Source organism: Chiloscyllium plagiosum, unplaced genomic scaffold (genome assembly GCF_037043375.1).
Source record: "Chiloscyllium plagiosum isolate Xiang-an unplaced genomic scaffold, Cpla_swu_hap1 HiC_scaffold_33, whole genome shotgun sequence".
Lineage (NCBI taxonomy): Eukaryota > Metazoa > Chordata > Chondrichthyes > Orectolobiformes > Hemiscylliidae > Chiloscyllium > Chiloscyllium plagiosum.
The window spans coordinates 11482580-11495218 of NW_028270171.1; the positions used below are offsets into that span (position 1 = coordinate 11482580).

At 44.1% G+C, this 12639-nt stretch overlaps 1 protein-coding gene across 3 annotated transcripts in view; it reads left to right on the plus strand.

Moving 5' to 3' along the window:
• The window catches only part of LOC122542203 (protein kinase C and casein kinase substrate in neurons protein 3), a 69773-nt gene that overhangs the window by 17175 nt on the left and 39959 nt on the right, over nucleotides 1–12639 (plus strand). The gene's annotated exons all lie outside the window — the stretch shown is intronic.

The window sequence follows — 12639 nt, forward strand, 5'->3', positions numbered from 1 at the left end:
ACAGGGTGGGGTAAAATGGAGCAGCTGCTGCTTTGTATTAACATCTCCTTGGCTCAGGACACTCGGTTGCATATTTGGGATCTGCACGCTGGAATCTAGTCGTGAGCCAAAGCCTGCTGGCCGCTCAGATGTTTTATTGCAGCGAAGGCTCTTCCTCAGTCAGTGATTCAGCCTTTATTTGGGCAATACCTGCTCTAATGGGCCAACAGTTTCCAGACAAAAGTGTACCAATCCCTGAATCAATTGGAAGTGACTATTGTGCTTATGAAAAATAAGTCATTTTGGTTTAAGACGCCCACTGTAAGATCAGTCCCCTCCAGTCAAACCATCATCAACTTACTTGGTGGGGGTGGGGGGAGCTGTTTATTAGAAGTCGGATGTGACCTTCTATTTAAGTACCTAAATGGAGAGTGTTCCTTTTGACTCCTCTCTCTCCCCCTCTCTCTCTCCCTCAAACGTGAGCTGTTTCACATCACAGGCTCTATATAAATGCAAGCCTTTGCTTGCAATGGAAACTGTATTCAAGTGATTGAATTCATCAAAATCTCAATGTGTGATTTATGGACTTTAATGCAGAGTGCAGTTGATATTTCATTTGTAATTTGTAACTTATGGAGGGCTGTATTTTGCAACATGTTATAACTACTTTCTGCTAAAACATTTGTAATTGTGCAAAGCTTTTAGCAAACAATAAAGATTGTTTGTCTGTTTATGAATTATGATCACTTATTTCTCTCGTCATAATTTGGCATTTGCCAGCACAATGATTTTGTTTTGTTGAGATAAACCAATGTACTGTGGATGCTGACAATCTGAAATGAAAATAGGAAGTGCTGGAGAAACTCCACACATCTGGCAGCATCTGTGGAAAGAGAAACAGTTAATGTTTCAAATCCAATGTGACTCTAATTTAGAATTGGATTTTTCGAAAAACTTTATTATCTGATCTATCTGGCGTCAGTGAAAATTTCAGGATGCAAATACACAAGCCCACTCATAGCAGCACCTCCAATGGGATGGGAGGATGTAATCACACCATGACTGGTTGACATAGTTTCCACTGTAACACAATAATTTACATTGGAAACAGCTGGCAGGGACTGTTCACATGTGAGCTTTTTAATACACTGAAGATAATTAATTAGGAAAAATTCCTCAGCACTATGGGAAGGAGTAGGGCAGTAGAACTGATGTGATAGCTCTTTCAAAGAGCTGGAATGGGCATAACGAACTGTGCAACCTCCATTGTTGCTGCACCATTCTGTTTTGGCCTGTTCTGGTCCAATTAAACCCCCCCCCCTCATCCAATCCACCATCAGCCCACAATCCTATTTCAGTTGAAGAGTACACTTAATTTTTCCAATGACTGGGGAGTCCAGCACCAAGGGCCACAGTCTGAGGATACAGGGTAGGCTGTTTCAGACAGAGGTGAAGAGAGATTTGAGCCTATGGAATCCTCTGTCGCAGAAAGCAGTTGAATCCCAAACGTCGAATGTTTTCGAGAAGGAGTTAGATTATAGTTCTTAAAGTTAAAGGAATCGCTGGATATGGGGAGAGAAGGGAAACTGGGGTTGAATAATCAGCCATGATCTCACTGAATGGTGGAGCAGGCTCGAAGGACTGATTGGCCTACTCCTGCTCTGATTGAATTGATGATGTGCAAAATTACCGGTGAGCATTTTGCATTAGGGATATGAACCATCTCCCCAGAACACATTGGAACACAGAATGCATTCCAAATAATGACACTCTCCATGCTTCTGAAGGAAACAAATACTATCTTTACTATCTTGACACAAGCGAAAAACCAACTGTTGCCATTTGACATTCAATAGCATTGCTATCACGGAATCCCCCATCATAAAGATCCTGGGAGTTACCTTTACCAGATTCATACCTATCCTTACCACATAAATACAGTGGTGACGAGAACAGATCAAAGGCTGGGAACTCTGCAGCAAGTGACCCCACACCCCCCCTCCCTTCCCACCCACCCCCCCGCCCAACAGCTACCACTGATTTATTTTCCCCAAAGCCACTCAACTTGCTACAAGGCACAAGTCAGGAGTGTGATGGAATACTCCCCAGTCGCCTGAAAAAGTGCAGCTCCATCAACACTCCAGAAGTTCAATCCCATCCATGATAAAGAATCCTACTCCATTAGCATCTCAACTACTATCTTGAACATTTACACCCTCCACCACTATGCACCAAAACTCACCAGTCCTCCTCTGGCAACACCTTGTATGGCCACAAAGAATACCACCTGGATAGGCAAGGGTAGCAGACGCACGAGAACACCCCCATCTGCAAGTTCCCCTCCAAGTCACTCCATGGCTGAAAGTATACCTCCAATGCGGTTAGGAAACGAGTTCCAAAATTTTGACCCAATGATATTGGAGGAATGCCAATGTATCTAAGGGATCTAAGGCAGAAATTCAGGGAGTTAGGTTGGAAGCTTGTGCCATGTGCTAGTGAAGCGAGGAACAGGGAGAGAGATGAGCTGAACATGTGGCTGAAGTGATGGTTCATGAGGGAGGTTTTGGATTCTTGGATAATTGGAGCTCTTTCTGGGGGAAGGTGGGACCTCTACAAACAGGATGGTCTTGACCTGAACCAGAGGGGTACCAATATCCTGGGGGGGAGCATTTGCTAATGCTCTTTGTGGGGGGGTTTAACTAATGCACCAGGGGGGATGGGAACCTGAATTGTAATTCCAGTGTAGAGGAGGTTGAGGGTAATGAGGTCATGGTTAGGTTTACAAGGTCACGAGAGGGCACCGGTAAATAGGATGTTGGTTTGAAATATGTGTACTTCAATGCCAGGAGCATCTGGATTAAGGTGGGTGAACTTGCAGCATGGGATGGTACCTGGGATTTTGATGTTGTGGCCATTTCAGAGACACAGCTAGAGGAGGGACAGGAATGGTTGTTGCAGATTCCAGGATTTAGATGTTTCAGTAAGAACAGATGATGGTAAAAGGGGGGAGGGGTGTGGTATTGTTAATCAAGGGTAATGTTACAGTAGCTAAGCGAACATTTGAGGACTCATCCACTGAGGTAGTTTGGGCTGAGGTTATAAACGGGAAAGGAGAGGTCACCCTGTTGGGAGTTTTCTATAGGCCTCCGAATTGTTCCAGGGATGTAGAAGAAAGGATAGCAAAGATGATTCTCAACAGGAGTGAGATTAACAGGGTAGTTGTTATGGGGGACTTTAACTTCCCCAATATTGACTGGGAATATTATAGTTCAAGTAGATTAGATGGGTCAGTTTTTGTTCAATGTGTTCATTGGGGGTTCTCTGACACGTTATGTAGACAGGCCAACAAGGGGCGATGCCATATTTGATTTGGTAGTGAGGAATGAACCTGGCCAGGTGTTAGATTTGGAGGTAGGTGAGCACTTTGGCGATAGTGACCACAATTCGGTTATGTTTACAATAGCAATGGGTAGGGGTAGGTATATACCGCAGGGAAAGAGGTATAACTGGAGGAAAGGCAATTATGATACGATTAGGCAAGATTTAGAATGCATAGGATGGGGAAAGAACCTGCAAGGGATGGACACCGTTGAAATGTGGAGCTCATTCAAAGAATAGATACTGTGGGTCCTTGATAGGTATATACCTAACAGGCAGGGAGGTAGTTGTCGACAGGGAGCCATGGTTTACGAAATAAGTTGAAACTCTTGTCAAGAGGAAGAAGAAGGCTTATGTGAGGATGAGGCATGAAGGCTCAGTCGGGGGGTTGAGAGTTGTAAGTGAGCCAAACAAGATCTAAAGAGAGAGCTAAGAGGAGCCAGGAAGGGACATGAGAATTTGTTGGCGGATAGGACCAAGGAAAACCCTAAGGCCTTCTATTGGTATATCAGGAATAAAAGAATGACTAGAGTAAGATTAGGGCCAATCAAAGACCGTAGTGGGAAGTTGTGTGTAGAATCCTGAGGACAGAGGGGAAGCGCTTAATGAATACTTTTCATCAGTATTCACATTGGAGTGAGAATACGGAGATACAGGCTCCAAGATTAGATGGGATTATGATTGACGAGGAGGAGGTTTTAGCAATTTTGGAAGATCTGAAAGTAGATAAGACCCCTGGCCAGATGGGATTTATCCGGCGATTCTCTGGGAAGCCAGGGAGGAGATTGCAGAACCTTTGGCTTCGATTTTTATGTTGTCAGTGTCGATAGGAGTAGTGCCAGAAGACTGGAGGATAGTAAATATTGTTCCCTTCTTTAAAAAGGGGAGTCAGGACAACCCTGGTCATTATAGGCCAGTGAGCCTTACTTCGGTTGTGGGTAAGGTGTTATAGGAGATGGGATTTATAATAATCTGGAAAGGAATAATTTGATTAGGGATAGTCAACCTGGTTTTGTGAAGGGGAGGTTATGCCTCACTAACCTTATTGAGTTCTTCAAGAAGGTGACAAAACAGGTGGATGAAGGTAAAGCGGTTGATGTGGTGTATATGGACTTCAGTAAGGTATTTTGATAAGGTTCCACACAGTAGGCTATTGCACAAAATACGGAGTTTCTGGATTGAAGGTGATTTAGTGGTTTGGATCAGAAATTGGCTAGCTGAAAGAAGACACAGGTTGGTGGTTGATGGGAAATGTTCATCCTGGAGCTCAGTCACCAGTGGTGTGTCTTAAGGATCTGTTTTGGGGCCACTGCTGTTTGTCACTTTTATATATGATCCGGATGTGGGCACAGAAGGATGGGATAGTACATTTGCAGATGACACTAAGGTGGGAAAATTGTGGATAGTGCTGAAGGACATTGTGGGTTACAGAGGGACATAGATAAGATGCAGAACTGGGCTGAGAAGTGGCAAATAGAGTTTAATGTGGAAAAGTGTGAGGTAGTTCACTTCGGAAGAAGTAATAGGAATGCAGAGTACTGGGCTAATGGTAAAATTCTTGGCAGTGTAGATGAACAGAGAGATCTTAGTGTCCAGATGCATCAATCCCTGAGAGTTGCCACCCAGGTTGATAGAATTGTTAAGAAGGCATATGGTGTGTTGGCATTTATTGGTACGGGGATTGAGTTTCAGAGCCATGAGATCATGCTTCAGCTGTACAAGACACTGGTAAGGCTGCACCTGGAATATTGCATACAGTTCTGCTCACCACAGGAAGGATGTGGAAGCTTTGGAAAGGGTTTAGAGGAGATTTACTAGGATGTTGCCTGGTATGGAAGGAAAGTCTTGTGAGGAAATGCTGACGGAACTAAGGCTGTTTTCGTTGGAGAGAAGAAGGTTGAGAGATGACTTAATTGAGATGTATAAGATAATCAGAGGGTGAGATAGGATGGACAGTGAGAACCTTTTTCCTTGGATGGTGAAGGTTAACACGAGGGGACATAGCTTTAAATTGAGGGATGATAGATTTAGGACAGATATTAGGGGTAGTTTCTTCATTCAGAGTAGTAGAAGCATGGAACTGCCTGCTTCAACAGTAGTAGACTCGCCAGTGTTAAGGGTATTGGACATACATATGGATCGTAATGGAATGGTGTAGCTTAGATGGGCATCACAGGTTGGTGCAACATCCAGGGCTGAAGGGACTGTACTGCACTGTAACGTTCTATGTTCTATGTAAGGCCGAGTCAAGATGGGGAATGGCTTCGAGCAAGTTACACTCCAAGCCATTCCCCATCCTGACTTGGCAATATACAGTATTGCCATTCCTTCATTATCATTGGGTCAGAATCCTGGAACTCCTTCCCTAACAGCACTGGAGGTATACCTTCAGCCATGGACTACAGTGGATGAAGAAGGTAGATCATCACCACCTTCTCGTGGGCAATTAGGAATGAGTCATGAATGCTGACCTAATTTTCATTCAATGAAAATATTTTTAAAAATCTTGTAAAACCACTTGCTCATTAAGGGATAGGACTACAAGTATAAAATATGGTTTCTTTTGTATGTAGTGGTGTACTGTTATCTCCATTATTCACATTACAGGGAGTGCTGATGGGATACTTGCAGATAGGGAATGAACATTGCATCTGAGACTGATCCCACTTCACCATACAAATTGTATATTCCTGCAAGAGGTGATAATGAGGCGAGACTCCTGGCATACTCCCTTTGACTCAACTCAGATAGGTCACTGTTAGCCATGCCCTTCCAAGCAGCACCTAAATGAGATTGGCTTACTTGGCATGTGGGTTATCCTATTGTGTAGACTTTGGTACATCACTGGGTGGCACAGTTGGCCACTTAGACCATCAGGAAGAGGCCATTCAGCCTCTTGAGGCTTTTTGCAAATCAATTAAATTAGTACCGATCTATTTGTTATCCCCATCTATTTAGCTTGGTTCAATAATCCTTACCCAATGAAAATCGGTGGTTCTTCCAAGTATGATAGCTTCTCAATTGTAGAACAGTTGGGGATTCTAGGTGGGAGCTGGGATACAAGTTGGGATAGCCACATCAACTGGCCAGTCGCCATAAGAACACATTCAATGGTGGTCATAAACAGAGTCATGCCACAACACATGCAGTCATTAAGTATCTAGATCCAAAAGGATTTGTGAGTCGCATTCCTATTGACTTTTATATTGAGATGTGAGAAGGCGGTGCAGAAACCGTTTGCTGGCTTGGTGGGTGTTGTCTTGCAGTTGGTAACAAATAGTTTGTCCCCTCAACATCGTTAATGAAAGGCAAGAGATCCCAGCTATTTATGGATATTTGCTAAACATGCAAAGCTGGCAACATCAGCCTGAAGTGGAGCAAGGGATGGTATATCAATGTGACATTCCAAAATATGTTAAATACTGCCCTGCATTCCTGTGTGGTGTGTTGATAGCTTGTAAAGGGTGTGTCAGCCTAAGGTCGTCTCAAATGAAGTTACAGGGTGGGGCATCAAATTTCTGATCACCTACTAACTCTGTAATCCTCCACCCAAGAAATGCTCATCCTCCATTTTCTGCCCTCGATCTAGCTTCTCCACACCTCCCCAACCCCCCCAACCCCCCTCCCCCTCCCCCCTCCCACCCCCACCCCCCACCCCCACCACCACCAACCTATGCCCCACGGTGTGCTGGTTGATGATATTTTTCCACATTCAGCTGCAGTCCACTGCTTTGTCAACCAACACGCCCAAGTAAGAGACTTGGAAAGGTCAGTGAGTCCATTAAGCCTCCCCTGCTTACCCTCTGACCTCTGTCCCAGTTGGGAGTTAATTACAGAAACCCAGTATCCATCACACTAGTCAGCAATAGTTCACTGCTCTCTAAGGTAAGACAGGCCATTCTTACTCTTACATAATCTAAACTCATGTCCGTCAATCTGTCAAACCAGAATAATTTGTCAACAGAATGTTATCCAGCCCTTTCATTAATTTCATAAAACTCCATCATGTCACCTCAATGTCTGTGATACTCCATAATAGATAGTTGATAATACTGTACAATATAAAAGATACTGTCAGGGAAGGATGTGGTGGAAATGTGGAACTTTTTCAAAGAGCAGATACGACGTGTCCATGATATGTATGTACCTATCAGGCAGGAAAGAAATGGTCATGTGAAGGAGCCTTGGTTGACGAGAGAGGTTGAATGTCTGGTAAAGAGGAAGAAGGAGGCTTACATAAGGTTGAGGAAACAGGATTCAAACAGAGCAGTGGAGGGATACAGGATAGCCAGAAGGGACCTGAAGAAAGGGATTAGGAGAGCTAAGAGAGGGCATGAAAAATCGTTGGCGGATAGGATCAAGGATAACTCCAAGGCATTTTATGCGTATGTGAGAAACCAGAGAATGACGAGAACGAGGGTAGGTCCGATCAAGGACAGTAGTGGGAGACTGTGTATTGAGTCGGAAGAGATAGGAGAGGTCTTGAACAAGTACTTCTCTTCAGTATTTACGAACGAGAGGGACCGTATTGTAGAAGGGGAGAGTGTGAAATGGACTGGTAAGCTAGAAGAGATACCTGTTAGAAAGGAAGATGTGTTGGACATTTTGAACAACTTGAGGATAGACAAGTCCCCCGGGCCTGACGGGATATATCCTAGGATTATGTGGGAAGCTAGAGAGGAAATTGCAGTACCGTTGGCAATGATCTTCTCGTCTTCACTGGCAAAGGGGGTGGTACCAGGGGACTGGAGAGTAGCGAATGTTGTGCCCCTGTTCAAAAAAGGGAATAGGGATAACCCCGGGAATTACAGGCCTGTTAGTCTTACTTCTGTGGTAGGCAAAGTAATGGAAAGGGTACTGAGGGATAGGATTTATGAGTATCTGGAAAGACACTGCTTGATTAGGGACAGCCAGCACGGATTTGTGAAGGGTAGGTCTTGCCTTACAAGTCTTATTGAATTCTTCGAGGAGGTGACCAAGCATGTGGATGAGGGAAGAGCAGTGGATGTAGTGTACATGGATTTTAGTAAGGCATTTGATAAGGTTCCCCATGGTAGGCTTATGCGGAAAGTCAGGAGGCATGGGATAGAGGGAAATTTGGCCAATTGGATAGAAAACTGGCTAACCGGTCGAAGGCAGAGAGTGGTGGTAGATGGTAAATACTCAGCCTGGAGCCCAGTTACAAGTGGAGTTCCGCAGGGATCAGTTCTGGGTCCTCTGCTGTTTGTAATTTTTATTAATGACTTAGATGAGGGAGTCGAAGGGTGGGTCAGTAAATTTGCAGATGATACGAAGATAGGTGGAGTTGTGGACAGTGAGGAGGGCTGTTGTCGGCTGCAGAGGGACTTAGATATGATGCAGAGCTGGGCTGAGGAGTGGCAGATGGAGTTCAACCCTGCCAAGTGTGAGGTTGTCCATTTTGGAAGAACAAATAAGAATGCGGAATACAGGGTTAATGGTAGGGTTCTTAGTCAGGTGGAGGAACAGAGGGATCTTGGGGTCTATGTACATAGATCTTTGAAGGTTGCCACTCAGGTGGATAGAGTTTGTAAGAAGGCCTATGGAGTATTATCGTTCATTAGCAGAGGGATTGAATTCAAGAGTCGTGAAGTGATGTTGCAGCTGTACAGGACTTTGGTTAGGCCACATTTGGAGTACTGTGTGCAGTTCTGGTCGCCTCACTATAGGAAAGATGTGGAAGCTTTGGAGAGGGTGCAGAGAAGATTTACCAGGATGTTGCCTGGAATGGAGAGGAAGTCGTACGAGGATAGGTTGAGAGTTCTCGGTCTTTTCTCATTGGAACGGCGAAGGATGAGGGGTGACTTGATAGAGGTTTATAAGATGATCAGAGGAATAGATAGAGTAGACAGTCAGAAACTTTTTCCCCAGGTACAACAGAGTGTTACAAGGGGACATAAATTTAAGGTGAAGGGTGGAAGGTATAGGGGAGATGTCAGGGGTGGGTTCTTTACCCAGAGAGTGGTGGGGGCATGGAATGCGCTGCCCGTGGGAGTGGTGGAGTCGGAATCATTGGCGACCTTTAAGCGGCATTTGGATAGGTACATGGATGGGTACTTAATCTAGGTTAGAAGTTCGGCACAACATCGTGGGCCGAAGGGCCTGTTCTGTGCTGTATTGTTCTATGTTCTATGTTCTATGTTCTATACCTTTCAGTCCATCGGGTTTGAACTGCCAAAACTGCACTAAGTCTATACCAGTCCCACTTTCCTGCACCTGGCCCATAGCCTTGAATATAATGATATTTCAAGTGCTCATCCCAAGTTCTTTTTAAAGTTTGTGAGGTTTCCCCTTCAATTACTCTCCCAGGCAGTGCATTCTATATTCCCACCACCTTTTGGGGTGAGAGGATTTCCTCAAATACCCTCTAAACCACCTGCCTTTCACCTTGAAAGTGTACCACCTTTGTTATTGATTCCTTCTCCTCAGGTCAGTTAATGCAGTGAGTGCCAGTGGCCAATAGAACAATGGAGATCATCACGGCCTCACCCTGATCTTGTCCTTATCCGATACTCTCACTGGGACAATATTGCAGCAGAGGATCATGAATGGTTAACATGGAATGGGAAGCCTGGTAGATTGGTCCCTCCTTCACTCGTGAAAGCTTCCAATGATGTTGGCCCATCTTCATTCTTCCATTGGCAACTTTCCACCTTGTGAGATGTTGTTTTATGCTGTGGTGTACAACTCTGGCAGGGTAGTCCCTTCCACATTCGTTGCATTGGAAGACAGCGGGCTGAGAAAATGTATGATTCATTGTCCACTAACCTTTGACCTTCTGCTTGATCATTTGAACTATCCTTTTCTCCCTGTTCCTTCCAATGCCTCTCTGAACAATTAGCGCCTCGAGGTCACATCTATTGGTGACCATCTCACAGCTGTCTGCATTAAGATTTGCCATCTTCATACCTTGGCCCATCTATCATCCTAATTGAGATCATCAAAAAGTGTAATAAATAGGAGCAGGAGTAGATCATACAATCCTCTGAACCTGCTCCACTATTCAGTCGGGTCATGACTGATTTTTGAATTCAACTCCACATTTCCACTTCTCCTTCAATTCCCTTAAAGTCCAAAACACCATTGGTTTCAATAATGAACAGGTTCAGTGACTGAGCATAGACAGCCTACAAAAAACATAGGAGCAGAAGAAGGCAATTCAGCTGATTGACTCTGGCTCACTGTTCAGTGAGATTGTGACTGATCTAATAATCCTCAACTCTACTTTCCTACCCCTTACCCATAACTCTGGATTCCCTTACTGATTTAAGAAAATGCCTATCTCAACCTTGAATATATTTAATGAGCCAGCCTTGACAGCCCTCTGTGCTGAAGAATTCCCAACCCTCTGAGAGAAGAAATTCCTCCTCAACTCTGTCGTAAATGTGCGACCCCTTATTCTCCTACAAGGAGAAACAATCTTTCTGTATGTGCCCTGTCAAGTCCCCTTAGCCTTCAGTTAACGAAGAACCAACATTTATTGTGGCCAAGAACTAACCTGAGGCAAACTTTATCATCTACCATTTCAAGAAAAATGCTGAAGTATATCAGAAGAACAAGACAGAGTGATGTATTCATCATCACATTAGAGAATTCCAGACTCTCAACTTCTGAGTGAGGAAATTTCACCTTGTCTAGTTCTAAACAGCCGACCCAGCATCGCAAGACTATCCCTGAGTTCTAGACTGTCCAGGAAACAGCCTATCTCTAGCTACCTTGTGTAACCCTTGAAGAAACTTCCACGTTTCACAGAGATCATGTCTCATTTTTCCATACTCCAATGGGTATAGGCCTAGTCAACTCAATTTCTCCTCTAAAGACAAACTTGATTCCTGGGATGACAAACTAGTGAACCTCTCAGAGCAAAGTATAGCCTTTTTTTAGTTTGGAGACCAAGACTGTACAGAGTATAGTTGTGATCTCGTCAAAGCCCTGTACATTTTGCAGCAAAAGACTTCTTTCCTCTTGTATCCCAAACTCCACCCCCCCACCCCCCAACATTCCTATCTGGTATGTCCAGCCTTCAACAGCAGTGATACCACAACCAGTGAGTAGGGTGTGTGTGGATAAATGAGTACATTGAGTGCATAATGAGTACGTAAACTATTTAATGAGAAACTTGACTATACTTCAAGGGCAACTCCCTAACCATATTATGTTTCTCGGAACACAAGAAAAGATAACAGGGGATTGGTGTTTCGCAGCAGATGGATTAGAGAGTGGTATTGCTCTTCGGTCAAAATGAATGGCTTGCAGTAACTTATCCACCAAAATGCAACAGTGAGTCAGTGCTGTTAACTCTGCCAGTTTGAGCTGCTCAAAACCCCTTAATGAACAGGGTCAACAGTCAAAGAAGAGAAAGCACATGCACCTTTCACATCCTTAGGGCATCCCAAAGTGCTTCAAGGTCAATGAGTTTCTTCTGAAGCTCATTGTGTAGGCAAACATTTGTGAGCACAGCAAGATCCCATAAGCAGCAAATGTAACGGCCCAGACAATCTACTTTTTGGTGGTGTTGGTTGAGGCCATGAATGTTGACCAGCAAACCAGGACGGGGTTAAGTCCTACCCTTCAAATCCTAAAAAGCAGCTACAGATCAAGGTGAGGTGTGACTTTGGTGTTTGAATCCACATCCTTCAAACTTGAGGGGGAGAGTTCGACACTTAACAACAGCTCAATTTACAAACACTGCCTTCTTCTCAAGGGCAAAGAAGAATAGGCAACAAATACTTGGCCTTGCCAGTGATCCTCACATCCCATGCAAGAGAAAACAATTCTATTGTGGAGTAAGGCATTGTTATAACTTGCCTTCTGTTACAGTTAAGCCCAGCCACTTCTCTTGCAAAGTGGAAAATGGACTGAGCTTATTTTAAAAAAAAACTCATGATGATTAAAAAATATTTCCTTGCATGGTCAATAAAACAATGAGGAGAAAGTGAGGTCTGCAGATGCTGGAGATCAGAGCTGAAAATGTGTTGCTGGAACAGTGCAGCAGGTCAGGCAGCATCCAGGGAACAGGAGAATCGACGTTTCGGGCATAAGCCTTCCTGAAGAAGGGCTTATGCCCGAAACGTCGATTCTCTTGTTCCCTGGATTCTGCCTGACCTGCTGCGCTGTTCCAGCAACACATTTTCAGCAATAAAACAATGATCATGTCAATAATAAATATTTCTTGTTAAATTATTGGATTCCCCACTCAGCTGGAGTCTCTGCCGATTAATACTTGCAAATTGTTCGAGATGTTTTCAGTTCTTCAACTGTCTT